This window comes from Humulus lupulus, chromosome 7 (genome assembly GCF_963169125.1).
Source record: "Humulus lupulus chromosome 7, drHumLupu1.1, whole genome shotgun sequence".
In the NCBI taxonomy this organism is placed as follows: Eukaryota; Viridiplantae; Streptophyta; class Magnoliopsida; order Rosales; family Cannabaceae; genus Humulus; species Humulus lupulus.
The window spans coordinates 40487773-40506171 of NC_084799.1; positions in this window are offsets into that span (position 1 = coordinate 40487773).

Here is an 18399-nt window from a genome sequence, read left to right on the forward strand (position 1 = left end):
TATTAGGGTTATTTATATTAAATCTTGGTTAGTCTAGAATGAAAATCAACATAATTAGTTAATCTAGAATCTTGTTTTTTTTCCTTGGTTGATAGACTTATTTGCGTGCATAACTCTATCTTTTGGGAACACAAGAGATTTATGGATTTCGAACGCAGAAGATCAACTAGATTGAATGGATGAGGTTGTGGTCGCGGTAGGCACCGAGGTCGTGGTCGTGGAAGAGGAAGGTGAGATGTTGTTGCCTCGATACCAGAAGATCTCTTGGACATACTTGAAGCCCCCGAAGTACCGGAAGTGCCAACAGCCCCAAAGGCAACATACCGACCCACAGCTACAACTTCTAGTGTCAATTTGGAAAGAAAAAATGCCCATCTCAGAGCCAAACTAAGAAGGCGGGATGAGGGGTTACAACGATAGCAACAACAGCTAAATCAAGGCCAACAACAGCAAGTGGTGCAACCTGTCATACCTCTGACACAGTTCATGCAAATGGTTATAAGGTATATTTGAATGGTTCAGGAAGCAACAATTGCCTAAATTTGACAATGAATCTGACCCAGTGGAAGCAGGGGAGTGGCTGCAATCAGTGGAATCTATTCGGGAACATATGTGTAATGCCCCGAATTCTCCGATGTGTTTAATGGCGGGAATAGTAGGCCGGGAGGGCCATACTTGTTTAATTATGCCATTAGTTGATAATGTGCATATATATGTGAATTATATTATAATATGATGTTAAATGCATGCATGTGGGTCCACATTTCAATCCTTAAGGCCCGGGATCGAATCTACTCACTGTGTGGGAATGTTTCGAGGTCCCGAGAGTGGTGCTTAGGTTAAGACCCTATCCATGTCAATTTTCATTAATGGAGGTTATAATTTGTTGTGATTAGGTAACCGCTAAGGAACCAAAAGATCGATCGTTCTCAAGAGTCGTTCTTATAATATTTCTCGCTCGAACCCAAGGTAAGAAAACTGCACTCTGTGTATGTGACAAGCATGATTGTTATTGAGGCATGTTGATTAATAAATGTGGACATGGATTGCATATTAAATACTAGTGATGATTGTTCACTTGTATATGACACTGACTAGTCAGGGACACTGACCTAAGAGTCAGAACCGGCATAGGCGTCCTGAACGCAGGGCCGAATGAAGATTAGATCTAATCGATATCAGCGTTGAATGGCTCTAAGGCATTAACGCTGGACCGACCCTAAGGTCGATGAATCTTATAAGCGCTTGGCTAGTCTAAGACTAGTTATTGAGAGCCAGGGCCAAAGGCCCAGGTGACCGTTTGTCACATGGCTAGGGAACGGTGTTCCGGGGTTATGACTCTATGGTCATGAGGAAGGTTATGTTGGTGACTAGTCACCATGCACCTATCATGTTTAAGCTAGTGAAAGGTTTACTTATCTGTAAAGCCCGGTGACCCTATCGTCACATGGCTTAAGGTAGCTGCACCCACATTAGTGACTTTTGCAACTGTCACCTATCGGTTTTGGACTGATAGTCCTGAATGATTATTATGATCATTGTTGATATTATATCATGCTATATTGTGTTTTCTTGCTGGGCCTTGGCTCACGAGTGCTATGTGGTGTAGGTAAAGGGAAAGAAAAGCTCACCCAGCCTTGAGTGGAGAGCTTAGGTTGTGATGTGTACATATGCGGCTGCTTGACCACCACGGCCAAGGGGTTCTCAGAGGAACTAGGGGGTTTACCCTATTTTTGCCGCTTAGGCCGGCGGGGTTGTAAATTTGAAATAGTAGTGGCCATTTTGAGTTGTAAATAACTTGTAAATGTTTTAATAAGCTCACGAGTAGTTATATACTTAATAAAATATATCCTTTCCTCTTTACTGTTTTTTTTCCACCTTAACCTGTTAATAACACTTAGAACACGTTTTTAACCAAAGGACTCGAGTAGCGGGTCAAATTTCTGGTTCACCGATCACCGTAACTATTCTGGGGTAACCAGGGCATTACAATATGAGGCTGGGAAATGAGGATAGAGTTTCTTGCACTTCGAGTCTGCTAAAAAAGAATGCCCGCATCTTGTGAGATGTGGTGAGACAGACCAGAGATGTTGCGACAATGACTTGGGACGATTTTATCCAAGTTTTCAACAAGAAATACTATACTCCCATAATTCTTGCCACTCGGGTGGACGAATTCATCACACTCACTCTGGGGAATTCGACTGTGACTGAGTATGCCAGAAAATTCGATCATGTGGCCAAGTTCACACCAGATATAGCACCCAGAGAGATGTTGAGAATTCAAATATTTGTGAGGGAACTGAAGCTCATGATAGCCCAGGATGTGAAGCTTATAAGTGGGTAATTGTAACGTCCTACTAATATAGAACCGTTACATTGTGTGTTTAAAATAGTGCTTAACTCGCTAAATGAGTCATTTGGACTTAAAATGTGTAATTAAACTAACTTAAGGATTAGGTATTCAAAATTTTGGTCAAACATTAACCATTTCATTAAAAAGATTTAAGTTTGTACATGGGATCCCGAAAATAGTTTATAATTTGATGGCAATGAAAACAGACATGAGCAAGACATATACGACCACATTGAATGATATTTCTTAAAATGAGTTCTTAAAGCGAATATAGGTGTCATGAAAAAATTGTCAAACTCATCATGTTTTGAGTTACCACTATTAGCTATTCAATCTTGCTGAATGGATCCCCGCTCAAGTCCTTTAAACCCATGATTGGCTTGCGCTAAGAATACCCTTTGTCTCCATTTTTATTCCTATTATGTAGTGAGATGCTGTCCAAATCATTATGCAAGGAAGAAACAGAAAGTCACCTTCATGTAATTAAAATATTTGCCAATAATATAGGGATATCACATCTAATGTTTGCCGATGATAACTTCTTCTTTTGCAGAGCTACACTACACCAAACACCCATTACCATAACACATGATTATAATAGAATTTAAAAAGAGTTATTGTAAGTGAAAAAAATTTCAGGCGGCAACATAAAATAAGGTACCGCCAAATGACTTAGCTTTTTTGACTTAACTCTTTTTGACTGAACTTTTTTCAACCCGTGTACCCATTTCCCCTATACCCATTTCCTCAATCATTCTTTGGTCTTCCCCTTCCTGGTCTCTCAGTCCCTTCAATCTTCAATCGTTCTTCGTCTTTCCGTTCCTGGTCCGTTCGTGGTCTATCTCTCTCGGTTTCCCGTAGACTCGGTCTCTCGGTTTCCGTTCGTGTTCCGTTCGTAGCTTGCTCTTGCAGGTCAGCCCTCTTGCATGTCTTCCCGTAGCGTGTTTTGTTTTTGTTATTGCAGTGTGGGTTTTGTGTAGATTGTTGCTCTGTTTTATCGGACATTTGTTTCTAATCTGCATTTCTTCTGCATTTCTAATCTGCATTTCTTCAGTCTTGCAGGTCCCGTAGCTTGCTCTTGCAGGTCAGCCCTCTCTTTGTACCAAGTTCTTCTTTGCTCTATCAATGGAGGAGCCTCTTCTATTCTGAGAAATACCTCAAACCCACCAGTTGTTTCACTCATTCTCAGGTACACAAATTAGGCACCTTTACTGTATTTTTTAACATTCTGTTTTCATGAAGCTTGATACTAGTGCTTCAGCAACAAACAATTTTTATTAGCTTGTTACTGGGGTGCTCTTTATCCATTTGATAAAACATATATAGTTTTGTTTTTTTTTTTCATTCTTTCGTATTCGTTGTGCTTTCACTATCAGTTTGTCTGCTTCTATTAGCTACATATAATCTGATCTATACATATTTATGTAAGGTGTGTGGAATTAAACTTACTTTTGAATTTTAATTATTAATAATGTTTCAGAAAATGGGTTTTGTTTTATATCTGTTTCTTTACTTATTATTATTGGGTCAATAATTTGTTTAAGTTCAGTACTTCACTGAATCACTGATCAGTCTTTCTGAAAAAGAAAGCAGATTTTCATGTTGCTCTTACAAGTAAATATGAATCAAATAATAATCTCGTGAAAATTTCTACATATTTACTTATTCTATTAGACCATATATGAATGAAGAAACAACTTAAGTAACCTTAATTTTTATTTGCTCTTCTTGTCTTTAATAAACTAATAATCTTGTAAAAAAAATTAGTTGTTATTAGAATTTTTTTTATATGCATGTTGAACATTGTAATAATATCCTGTAAAAGTTCAAACCTTGGTTGCTCAAGAAATCTTTGATGTGTTCGTTCAAAAAAAAAAAAAATCGTTTATTTGTTCTTTAAAAAAAAAGAAATATTTGATGTGGTCACTACTCTCACAGATCTATATCAAAGATTTATAAAATTGTAACTTCTGACAAATAACCATGTCTATATATACATTTTATGATTTGATTAAGCACTATGAGATATACTGTCATTATTTTTGGGTAAAATGTACATTGATTTTGAATTTGGTGTCCTTTACAGTTAAACATGGATTTTTCAAAATTAATCAAATCAACTTTATGAGGTTTTACTTATTAATTTAAAACGTCGAAAAGTCTTTCTTTTTTGGATTTAGGTGTGTGATACCAATCCATCCATGCACTGTTTGAATTTGCCTTTATTATTGTTTCATGAGTGCCTTATTTAATTTTTTTTAACATAATAAATTTATTGTTTAGCTAAAGTACATGTAAATTAATCCAATTTATATGAAATAGTTGCAAAATGAATGAACTTTTAATTCATGGACTCAAGTCATTGTGTTGCAAAAATTTCCCAGCACCAAAACATGCCAATCCAAATATATAAGAAGAAAACATAACATATAAGTTACAAATATATTGACCAACTCCATTAGATGTCATCAGTATATTTAAAAATCAAATCAGTATATATTGTCTCTTGGATATCTTTAAATATATAAACTACAAATTTACATATATTACCTGTTAAATATAAAATATATTTATATTTATATTTTCTTTATAAAGTTCTTTTAAAGATAGTGTTGTGATATTGGGTTTAGTAGGGAATTTTATTCCATGTAAGTAACTGTCTTTGGTATGTGGTGATGGCTGCACGGCTGTCTTATTTGGTAATGAAATTCTAATTCATTAATTGAACCATTTTTAGATAAGAATTATTTGTTCTTATCTCATGTAATTGTTATTAATTTTAGACTATTTCAGTAAAAAAAAAATATAGTACATTTGACAATTTAATTATTTTGTTTTCTATCCATTCATAAAACCCATTTCAGCATTCCATCCTCCATCCCAATCTGTAGTTTCATAAAACAATACCTGGTCATAATCATATTGGAATAATCTTACTACATCAGGAGTACAGCTATTGCTTATGGTTAAACAGTTTGATGATATTTCCTGGTCATGATATGGTGATTATGGTTAAACAGTTTGATGACATTTCATGTTGATCAAGAATAATTGAAATTAGAGCATATGCATATAGTCCATGATTTATTACATGAAGATCTTAAAATAGGTATTTTAAAACACTATTGCTGTCTTGTGCCAGCAAAATAGTACAAAATGCCCCATAACAGACCAATTGCAACTGAAATTGTGAAAGGCAAAAAAAAAAAAAAACATAAGTTTATAGCCTCTGCATTTGCTTACAGTAGGAAACCTCTGCATCTACATTTAGTATACTGTTTCATACTGAAGTCACTGAACCATGAATGGCTCATATCATTGATGTTTCATTTCATTTCCATGTATAAATGAGAATACAACTCTTCTTTTTCCTGTGCTTATATCAGTGTTTGGTTGTTCTACTAAAAGTTCTCTGTCATTGTTAATTATAAAGTTCCATAATTTTGATAATGATCGTAAAACTAGTCTCAAAAACAATAAAAAATGGATATAAATCTTTTGCAAAGTAAAAGAGAAATCACATCTGTAAAAACGAGCTTGTGTGAGACTAAATATGCTGATATGTATGCTGAGTCTACTTTGCTAAAGTTTATTTTAAGATTTTGGTATCAATATCAACTTTGACGAAGTGGGTGAGTTCAAATAATAAAAAAATGCAGGGGTCAAAACATGAGATTCTCAATAGTGTGCGAGTTATTCATACATCTGCTCATCAGTTTTTTCTAAGGCTTATTGGTAGCAGTAATAACACTCCCATGAAATGTTGCAGAGCCTAATTTCCTCATTAAACTTGGATTCTCGCAGGTAAAACCACAATGATAAAACTTGAATACTAATAAAACAGTCCCAACATGGACAAATTACTCATCTAGTTAATTTTCATAACAATGATCAAAGTTACATATGAACAAACATGGAAAACCACAAGGTTTCTTTTTTAAAAGAAGGATTAATAAAGAAATAATATAAGATAAAACCACTGTTGTTACATTTATTTGATATTCCAACTTTTATTTTTGGTTGTTTGAGCTTGCTTGCCATGTTGTTTAGTTTGTTAGTTTATCATACATACTTGTTTAATATCTATTGACAAATTTTAATTTTGTACTAATCTTTTAAGTATTGATTATATTCTTTAGGTTGGGGATCGAATTGGCAAGGAGCACTTCAAAGGTAATTTGCAAGAGGTACGTAATTTGTTCTTTTAACTCTTATTATTAATATCTTTAAAATGTCAGAGGAGTTTGAATATCTTAAATATTCATCCATAGAGAAGTAGGTTCTGAGATTAAAATTGTGTGCTGCGGTGATAACGGAAGGTTGAAAACTTGTGTGTATTAGAGAAGTAGGTTCTGGAAAATTTGTTTGTGTGCTGTGGTGATATAAGGAAGAAAACTTATTGTGTGTTGTTTGAATTTTTTGACTTGGTATTGATAGATGGTTAGGTAAGCTTTTATATGTATAGATTAGATTTTTCATTATATGTATAGATTAAAATTTTCATTTAGTCATATTGTTTTCATTATTTCCATATGTATAGATTAGATTTAATTGCCACAACCCAAGCTAAAATCTTGTCTTTGATCCAAACCCAATTAGTTAGTGGCTACAATTTTAGAATCTGATTTTTAAATTAAAAACAACACTAGAATCTCTTGAAAGCTTAATGAAACTAAAGTACTAGAAATTAGTAATAGATTTAGACCAAGAAATCTTTAGTGGGACTAAGAATCATGGTACTAGAAAATCAAGTAACTGCTATAACATACAATTAAAAATCTCAGCACTAGAACAATCAAAACCATTTGAGCAATAAGGAATGAATTTTAATAGGTAAAAAAAGAAAAAGAGAATATATAAACTTTAGAATGAATGAATCACTGAGATGATCTTATCATTGATTCACTATAGCATCTGGTTATCATTATAGCATATATATAATTATTCATCATGATTTGCCCTACACGTGATGCATAAATTAAAGCAAGGCTTTTGGAATGATTATTCATTGGAATTTAGAGTGTCCCACTAAAACAATTCCAATTAGTACTAATATTAAGGCTAATTCTTAACCAAATCCATTTAAAAAATCTACTTTCAAAACAATAGAAAAAAAGAAACAATATCTCATGATAGTAAATTAGTTTCCTACCAGAATATTACCTTCTCTTGTTAAAAAAAATTGACAGTTCCTCCATCCCTATTGCTAATAAACTATTGATTTAGTTCTTTCTATAAAATGACATGAAAATAAAAACATCAGTGGACAGTTGAAGCTAAAAAAATAACCTACTATTATTATTCTTCATGAAAGTGAACCTTTTAAACAGTAGGGGGCGCTAAAATGTATTCGATAAACAACCAGCCAAGAAGAAACAAAGAGAGAGACTATGAACCATACTTGAAACTCGTTTAATCATAACTTGCAAGCTAGCTTCTCAAGTCCCATCCTCAATTTTCTGAAATTAGAAAGATTATACAGAAACAATTAGAAGAAAATAACTATACTTAACTTTCTTTGATAATATTTTCTCTAATTAATCCACTAGACAACTACATACAAATATATTAAAGCATTAGATCATATATAAATCTTTATGATTACAGTTATTATATTAAAACTACATATTCATGCTATTTTAGATCATATAGCTATAAACCCAGCTACACAATTTATCATCTCTTTATGCTTTCTTTAGTTCTCAAGATAGCAAATTAGAATCAATCAAGTTTTCCATAGTCTGTAGCAATACTATGGGAAGCAACCATTGTGGAAAACATCAGTAATTTCTAAAACCTGAAGACCAACAGAAGCACTCTAGTTTTCTTCCCAGAGCTCCTGAAAATGGTAAAGTTATTAGCCACCTAAGAGTAAAATATGACCGAACAAATTCAGAATGGGGTTGAAGTACTTTGCTACACAAAACAATCTGCTTTGCTACAAATTCATTGATACAAATAATGTAGCCTTATAATTTCGCAAACATACTTAGATATACATAATACAGTCTGTCAAAACAAAGTGAGCAATGAATAAGAATATCAACCATAACAAACCATAGACAGTAAAAAAACATTATCATTCTGTTAAGAGGTGATAATTATCTGATTGAGATAATATTGCTCAAATTAAAAGACAAACTATACATATACCAAAACCCCTTTCCTTAAAAAAGTAAAATGTCTACATGTGCTGAAGCTTTAATGAAAATATAGGCACTCTAAAAGTTAGGGTATTGGACCTTTTAAAAATTTTCTCTTAAATAAAACAGTGAGTTACTAAAATATTACCCCTTTAATATCTAATTAATCTTAATAATCATTTGGTGTGCTAAAGTAAATTTTACCATTACCAATATAAATTTGTAGCTTTCTTAGTTAAATACTTAGAAAAGTCCTCATATGTTTCTCTAAGTATAAACTTTATAAGTCCTAAGTTATAACTGGATTAGTTTGAAAATTATAATTGGAAAACTACATCTCCAAAAATTCTCAAACTTCACAGAATTAACCTTGGCTATATCAAGCAGTTTCTTGTAAAATTTTACACAAAAATAATTATTTTTACTTAGTGACATTTATTTTCAAAAATCTTACTTTAAGGCTGTCTAGGAATAGGTCAATCTTTTTAACAAATTTTGAGACTTTATAAAATCTATTTGGTTTATTAATTTAGTCCAAAATTTTTTAGGACCATACTAGGCTGTGTAAAAAAACACTCACACCTAAAATAAAATCATTTTAGGCATTTTTACTTGGTAAAACGGATACTCAAAGTTGGCTATCCAAAAACTATGGTAAATTCTCATAAATTTTTATCAAATTTTTTGAAAATTCATAACTCACAGCTCTTTTAAAATTCTCCTTTGAAATTTGGCCATTTGATTCTTAAATATTAAAATAATGTATTCTCCAAAAATCATCCAAAAATGCAATGATTTTTCCACCGAAATAATTGTCCAAAATCAGCCATTTACCTCATTTTTTAAATGCTTATCCCAGACTACACACAAATTTTGCAAAGGCTATCGCTTGGTCAATTCAAAACCTTCTTGCACGTTTTTACACATTATGGACATCTATACATCCTAAAATGCAAGATAAAATACAAGAAAATTCATAATTAGTTTGACCCATAACTCGTTTAACCCACTAGAAATCAACTCCTAACCATTTTCTTACAAAATCAAGATTTTTACATATGGAATGTTGGATTCCATTATTAACAATCATGTAAATTCTTATGCATGTACAATCAGCCATTAATTTAACATATAATGGCATGGAAGCCAGCTACTAATATATTCAAGAATAATGCCTCCTCCCCATGTTGCTTGCCCTGATTAACAGCCAAAGTTTTAATGTGTTTATCACCCATGAAACAATACTTATTAATCATGGCAGAAACATATTTCAGTACTCCTAAATACTCGATGAAAAGAAACAATCAGACTAGTACAAAATGCTATTTCGAACCAGAAGGTATTTTAAAGGATTTGAGTAATGAAACCAGGGATTCAAGTAGTTTTACATTGTGCAAGTATGCAGGAAAATTGGATAAACTAAAATTGGCTGAAAGAACATATATACAGGAAAAAATATTAAAATTATGGGAAGTATACAACCTGTGTCATGCCTTTCCGGCTCATCTAAAATCGCTTAACATCCCAATTCCCAGTAGAAAGGCTCCTCTCAAGTCCCATTGTTATGCTATCTCTCACTATCCACTGCATTAGCATAAAAACAAAAGAAATGATACACGATTTTCAAATAACACAAAGAAGAACCGAATTACATTCCATCAAAATTTCATATTTGCAATCTGTTTTCTGTAGTGAAATTCTTGCACTTAGAGAGAACTTGGTCTTGCATACCTAGGTTTTTCTATATTTCCTTATTCAAAAATACAGTCCCCTTGAATTCTCTCTATTTATTTAATCCTATTGTTTGATATCAATTTGAGCCTATCATACTTGTCGCTAAAATTAAAATCAGTCTGCAGAAAAATTGAACACATCTGTTGAATATGAATCTAATAATTTGGATACAAGCTAGACTAGAATGAAATGAAGCCTAGTCTAAAAATGCTTAGGACAGTACCAAACAATAGTTTTTTTCCTGTGTAATCATACACACATCAAAGATCTATTTCTTTTTCCAGTAGTAAAGCAAACCTAGTCAAGTCAATCAAATTTGAAGTTGTCCACTTCACATGCACCCTAGATAAGAATTAGATAACAAATATTCACTTGAAACCATCAAATTAATGGAAAAAAATTCAGTGTTTTTATCTGTACCCAAAAAGAAATAAATTATAAGTTAATCATTTTGGTTCCAATATCCTCCAACCTCCTAACAGAAACTTTGGAGAGCTAAGTAAACATTAGTGATAAAAATATTTCTCATCACATTTTTGTTAAAAAAAATTAGTAATTAGCAGAGCTTACCTGAGAAAAGTCAAAACGACTAGACTTGCTGGGCATTCTTAAAATAGTATCCACAGTCTTCTTAACCTCACTAATCATTGTCTTGAACAAATCCTACAATATTAAAAAAAAACACCCAAACAAAATTTAAAAAGTTAAAGATCTAGTTATTATACAATGCAAAGCATTAGATGGGAAAATATATGTTTACCTCAAAAAGTAGGGAAATAAGCTGACCAGATAACTCCAACCGCTTGTTCCCAACATAATCTTGAAATCATCACAGTATAATTTATTTGTTTCTATAGAACAACATTAGCCTATTAGTGACTTTCTAGAATGTTAATTTAAGAATACCTATTTTTTCTTTAAAGTTGTAATAACTAGAGATGATGAAGTATCACCTATATTATATCCTAGAAAGTCATTAATAGGCACTGCAGTCTAAAACATCTAATAAGATATGCGACTATTACATATAAAGACCACAAATGCCAATCAAAAAAGAAAAAGAACATTGACAAAGTAAAGGCTCTAAAGTACTTATTGTTGAAGATAGCCACCCATTTCATGTTCTTGACACTGTTTTTGACACTAGTAAGAAATGAATGAATTGCTGAATTCTTCCTCTCTTGATTCTCTTTAAATGTTCACCTTCTCTGTTATTGTTCTATTTCTCTCTAAAGTTCTATTTTATTTTCTGTCTTAATTCTCTCTCTAAATCTAAAATAACCCTGTTCTTCTAGAAATGTTTACCACTTATTCTGAACACAACTCACCATACACGGTTATACAATCAAACTGAGAACTAATAATGATCTATAAACCACAAATCTGGAATCAATTATAAATTTATATCCATTAACAATCAGAAAAGGTACGAGACCATAAAGAAATCCCAAACACTCTACAGGGAACTAGAACAAATTTGTAAATTGGAATTAAGTAATTAACTCCACTCTAGAATCTTCAGCATAAGTGATCATTTAACTCTGAACAAGCAACTCTGCCCCTGAATGAAATTCAATAAAGCTTTAAACTTCAATAACCCAAATATACTGAAATTCAACCAAGGCATGTTTTCTTTTAAAAGCATGTGTGTAAATGACCTTGTCATGACCCTGATATTACAACTGCAAATAATGTGATTGTCTTGTCTAACAGTTGTTAAACCCAGACAAAAAACAAGATTTTAGTAAGAGAACAACATCAAATACAAATTCATTGGAGATGGATAAAAGTTGGATTCATCTTAACAGGTTAGTAACCAAAATCATATAGTTTATTTGGATATAAGTTTAAGTATTATTGCTTGATTATTGACATTTGCTCTAAAATTGTAGAGTAACGGTGGAATATGAGCAAAAAGCTAGAGAGTTTGTTGAGACAGCCATGACGAATCTTGGATTTCCAGCCAAGATTCTTTGTCCATGCAACAAATGTCACAATCTAAGACATCAACTTTCAGTCCCCTAAGGTAAATTATAAAAGTTGTTATTGTTTTAAATTTTCATTTTAGAAGAACAATTACAGAAACTAATATATTTTCTTTAAAATAAATTTGGTAGAGTATTGCACTAGAAAAAAGACATAACTTTACAGAAGGGAAGAATGCTTGCTACTTGCTTGACTGGGCAGATGCAATTGTTGCTGAAGGTTGTTGGGATTCTAGTGATCCAAATATAACTGAACATGGAAAGCCTCTTGGACCAGACTTTATGCGAGTATGGGTTGATGTTGCTATTGTAGCAGAGTCTTACTTATTTCGTCCTAATCATGCGATGCTTACAATACAAGAAGCAGTTGGTTCCACAGTTGCATGGCCTTCTAAAAAAGTTATTCCAAGAGGTACATTTTCATACTCAAAAAATAACTAATGTCTTATAATTTAGTGTTTGGTTTCTTTGTTTTCTTTGGTGTAGTTGTGAATCTATTATTTTGTATGTGGTGTCTTTTCTTGGATATAATTTACATAGCATTTTTCTAGAAGTAATTTGTGATGCTAGATAATAACAATAAAATATTTCTTTGTTTATTTTGCAGATATGACAAGCGAAGTATAAAAGGATACTTAAGACTCCTTGAAAGTAGTAACTTTGTTTATTTCTTTGTGTTGAAAGTAGTAACTTTTAGACTCCTTGAATACTTAAAGAATATTTTGTTGTTAATGATAGTGTTGCATGTTTTAAACTAAATTTTGGATTGTTAATTCAATGTAGAATGTTCTTACTTTTTGTTATTTGAAAATCAAGTTCATTTGATGATGCTAGTATATATTAGAAAGCTAATTTTAATTATATAAAAAAAAAATATATATAATAGAATAGAATAAATTAGTGTAATATAAATAAAATATATAATGAGAATTTAAATATATCTAAATATAACAATAATACGAAAATTGAGTTATAATATATATTACAATAACACTTTTTATGTAAAGAATTATGTTATGGAAACTTCATTATATAACACAAATAATGTGTTATAGTAAAGTGTAGTATAACACAAAAAAAATGTTATACTAAAGTGTAGTATAACACAAAAAAGTGTTATACTACAAAAAAAGTGTTATACTAAAGTGTAGTATAACACAAAAAAAAGTGTTATAGTATCGACTATAAATAACATAATTCAACACTTATCTATAAATTAAAATAACACAGAAATTGTGTTATCGTTGACAGTACAATAACACATTTGTATAACACTGATAAAGTGTTATGTAAAGTACCCTGACCTACGATAACACAGTCTGGCTTAACACATCAGAAACTGTTATCGTAGGTTTTGATAACACATTTTTGGTGTTATTAAAAGCATTTTTTCTTGTAGTGCTACTACATCAAAAGTGTGGGCTATCAAAGTGGTTTTTAAGAAGTATGAAGATTGGTCAGGGCAAGTAATGAATCTCAACAAGTCTTCAATGTTCCTTTCCCATAATATAAGTGATCAACTTCAGGGACACTTAAAGGATTTATTGGGCATGAAAGACCTCTCTAAAGATGATGTGCACTTGGGGAACCTAATCCTCTTATCAAGGTAGCGGTGTTGACATTTCAATTTGATCAAGGATAAGCTGAGACATCACCTTAAAGGTTGGAAAAACAAGTTGCTTCTGAGGGAAAGTCGAACTAACCTTATTAAGTCAATATCTATGGCAATTCCCACGTATATTATGTCCTCTTACGATATCCCTAAGAATACTTGCCAGAAAATGGATAGCTTATTGCGTAAGTTGTGATGGAATGGGAATGGGAGCAAAGTCGCTTTTGGCCTTCACAGGGTGTGGGATTCTATGTGTCAACCAAAGGTTAATGGAGGCTTGGGCTTCAGAAGAATTGAGGATGCCAATCGAGCTTTCATTGCCAAGATAACTTGGTTCATTGCTTCTCATACCCAAAGACCTTGGTTTGAGATCCTCCTTAAAAGGTATTTCTGCACCAAGTCATTTTGGGAAGTTAATTCAACCTCAGCAGCTTTAGCAATATGGAGGTCTTCCTACATCTCAAAAGTTTGATGATGAAAGGGTGTTTTTTCCTAATAGTGTCAGGTCAAAATTTCCCCATATGGTCCCAACCTTGGATCGAAGAGCTGAATGCGCTCACGTTAGACCTCCACAAACGGTCCACGCAGACCTTTAAGATGGTTAGTAAAAGCAATGAAGAAGGAATGGGAAAAATGTGTTGTATTCCTTGGAAAGGTAAAGAGTTAGTACCATGCTATATATAACAAAGAGATAAAAGGGACCACAATGCACGTGTCCCATACACACCAGAGATGAAAAGAAATATAACTAATAAGAATTAGTTACAAAATTAATAGATTAACCATTTGGTTTAACATCCCACTCAAACTCATTGGGCATGAAAGCATAGTGAGTTTGATTTGAAGCTCTTGAAAATGATGAGAGACAAGTGGCTTCGTTAGGTAGTCAGCCAGCTGATCCGAAGAAATTTTGAACGACAAAACGAGATCCTGACGTAGTACTCGTTCACAAATGAAGTGATAGTTTAGCTCCACATGTTTGGTGCGAGCATGCAGCACATGATTAGAAGCTACGTGAAGAGTGTTGACATTGTCACAATATAACACAGGAGGAGGATGGAGAGGCAACCCCAATTCTGACAAGAGGGATTGAATCCAGAATATTTCAACAGCTCTATTGGCCATTGCACGATACTCAAATTCTGTACTCGAACGAGAAACCACCTTTTGTTTAGAAGAGAACCAAGAAATCAGATTATGACTGAGAAAAATGCAGTAAGCACTCATTCTTCGATGGTCATTCGAACAAGATGCCAAATCCGCATCTGTAACGTCCTAAATTACCTAATAAGGCTTAGGGCCTTGATTAGGGGACCATGGTGGAAAATTATGAAATTATGTGATTATGTGATATATATATATATGTGTATCAATATGTGATTATGTGAGTTATATTGTAATATAACTTGATATGCATGTTTAGGTGTATTAAATATGCATGTGGGCCCATTTATGATTAAAAGGGAAATTTTCATAATTTGGCCCGTTATGGGTATATTTGGCATATATGTGATATATGTGTGAGACCATATTATTATGTGGATATATTTGGGTTACTCGACACAAGATGATCCTAGAGAGAAAGCTAGTGGGAAAGTAACAATGGGACCCATATTTGACTCGGTGTGAGTCAAGGGGTATTTTGGGTATTTAATATATTACCGGGTTATTGGGTAATGGGAATGATTATTTGATGATATATTGGGAGTTAGTGAGATTAGGAGGGAATTCTGAGAATTTTGACTATTTTACCCTCGGGGACGTTTTTGGGACCCTGAGCATTGGGATTTATTTGAGGTTACATAAGCTCGAAGTAACCTGTTAGAAACATAAAAAGAACGTTCAGTTTATTCTCTCTCTCCCGTTATCCCTTTTTGACATTCGTTAGCATTTTCGAAGGAAACTCGAGTTTTAGGACTTGGATTCAAGCAAGGATCGAGTAACAATTCTAGGAAAGATTAGAAGCTTATTAAGATGTACCAGGATTTGAAAGCATTATATTGGTGGCTTGGGATGGAGAGGGACGTAACTAAATATGTGGCAAAGTGCCTAACCTGTTAGCGAGTCAAGGTAGAGTATCAGAAAGTAGTAAGGCCATTATAGCCTTTGTGTATCCTAAAGTAGAAGTGGGAGGACATCACGATGGATTTCATGGTGGTATTGTCCATGATAGTGGGCCAGTGTGATTCAATTTGAGGTCATTATGGACTGTTATACAAAGTCAGCTCACTTTTGTTAGTGAGGACGAGCAATACATTTGACCATTATGAAAATCTCTATGTAACAAAGATAGTACAACTTCTTGGGACTTTGAGGTCTATCCTGATGGATAGGGACCCTGTATTTACTTACAAGTTTGGGGGAAGGTTACAGAAGGTGATGAGTATACAGCTAGAGTTCTGTACAACTTATTATCCTCAAACTAATGGTAAATTAGAGAGAGTTATCCAGTTATTGGACGAGCGTCTTATGAGATGTTGTAGGATAGGAAGTATAGATCACACATTCACTAGGATGAGATGGGTGAGAGAAAAAGTAATTGGGTCCTGAGGTAATTCAAAGGACCATTGAGGTTCTTAAAAATATTAAAGCTCGGATTCTTGCTTCTCAGAATAGACAGAAAAGTCATGTTAATTTGAAATGCAGGAACGTGGAGTTCCAAGTGGAAGACTATGTCTTCTTTAGAGTCTCACCATGGTAAGGGGTGAGGAGAGTTGGGAAAAGGGCAGGTTGAGCCCTAGATTTTTAGGACCGTTTGAAATCCTGGATAGGATCGGTCAGGTGGCCTATAGATTGGCCTTATCTTCAGCACTGTCGGCCGTACGCAATGTATCTCATGTTTCCAGGAAGAGGAAACATGTGTTAGATGAGACTAATGTGTTGAGTTATGAAGATATGGAATTGGAGGTTGATTTATCCTATGAGGAACAACCAATCAAGATATGAGACAGAAAGAACAAGGTTGTGAGGAACAAAGCTATACCTTTGGTTATGATATTATACAGAATAAATAAGGTCGATGGAGCGACCTAGGAGCTGGAATGAGATATGCAGGATCTATATCCCAGGCTCTTCAGGTAAAATTTCGAGGACGAAATTTCTGTAAGGAGGGGATAGTTGTAAAGTCACAAATTACCTAATAAGGTTTAGGACCTTGTTTTTGATGGGATTCTATATTATGGTTGTAACTAGGTTATTGTTAGGGGTTCAGAATCAGGATCGTGCTTGATGGTCGTTTATTGGTAACCTGTGCTTGAACTAAAGGTAAGAAAAATGCACCTAGTATGTGATACATGTGATTATGGCATGGCCTAAATGTTGAATATAGAATTGATCAGAGCCTGAATCTCTGTAAATGTGCATAATTATTATTATTATGCTTGTGATTCCGAATTGTTGAACAAGAACATGGACAGGGCATATATGATTATGATTATGCTTATGATTGTTAATTAAGCATGCTGATTGCTTTATATCTGGATATTTGACATGTGATATATTCCTGTTTGCATTATCTTATTGAGAAAGGCTTAACTTATTAGTCAAGGATGGCAATAATGCATTGAGCGATGGTCGTTCAGGTAGTGCTTAACCAAGAGCGCATCATACGCTTGATCGACCTATTGGTTGGGGAAAACTCAACGCTAGGTACGCTGGATCAGCTCCAAAGCTGGTTATACAGAGGATAGGGCAATGGGACCCAGGGTGAATTATTAGTTCCATATCCTAGCATTGATTTATTAGTCAAGGACGCCATTACCACAGTGAGTGCTGGTCGTAAAGCATTGACTTATTAGTCAAGGATGACATTAACACGTGGAGTGCTGGTCAGCGCCAGGTAAGCTTATACAGAAGATAGGGGTGACTTATTAGTCCTATATCCTAGCATTGACTTATTTGTCAAGGGTGGCATTAGCACGGTGAGTGCTAGATGCAAAGCATTGACTTATTAGTTAAGGATGACATTGGCATGGTGAGTGCTGGCCATAAAGCATTGACTTATTAATCAAGGAGGGAATTAGCATGCTGAGTTCTAGTTGTGAGGCATTGACTTATTAGTCATGCTTGGCAATAGCGTAGAGCGCTGGCCCATATGGTTTAGCCTAACCAGGGGCGCATCATACGCTTGACCAATCTATTAGTCGGAGAAAACTTAGTGCCAAGAATGCTAGATCAACTCCATAGTTGGTTATACAAAGGACATGGCAAAGGGCCCCAGGTTGACTTATTAGTCCCATATCCTAGGACGTTGAGCCAGTATGACTCCATAATCATGTATTTTTGGCATTGGACCCCAATATGATTCATTGATTATTTATCTTGGGAAATTGGTCCCATATGACAATGTAGTCATTTATATGAATGTTATGCATGCATGAGTAGGGTTATTACTGCTAGGCATGCTTATTATGATTTGGATATATGTTGTTAACTGCTTATGATCATGTTTAAGTTTTCTTGCTAAGCCTTGCCTCACGGGTGCTATGTGGTGCAAGTAAAGGTAAAAGAAAGTTAGACCATCCTTGAGTTGGAGAGCATAGGTGAGGATGTGTACATATGCGGCTGCTT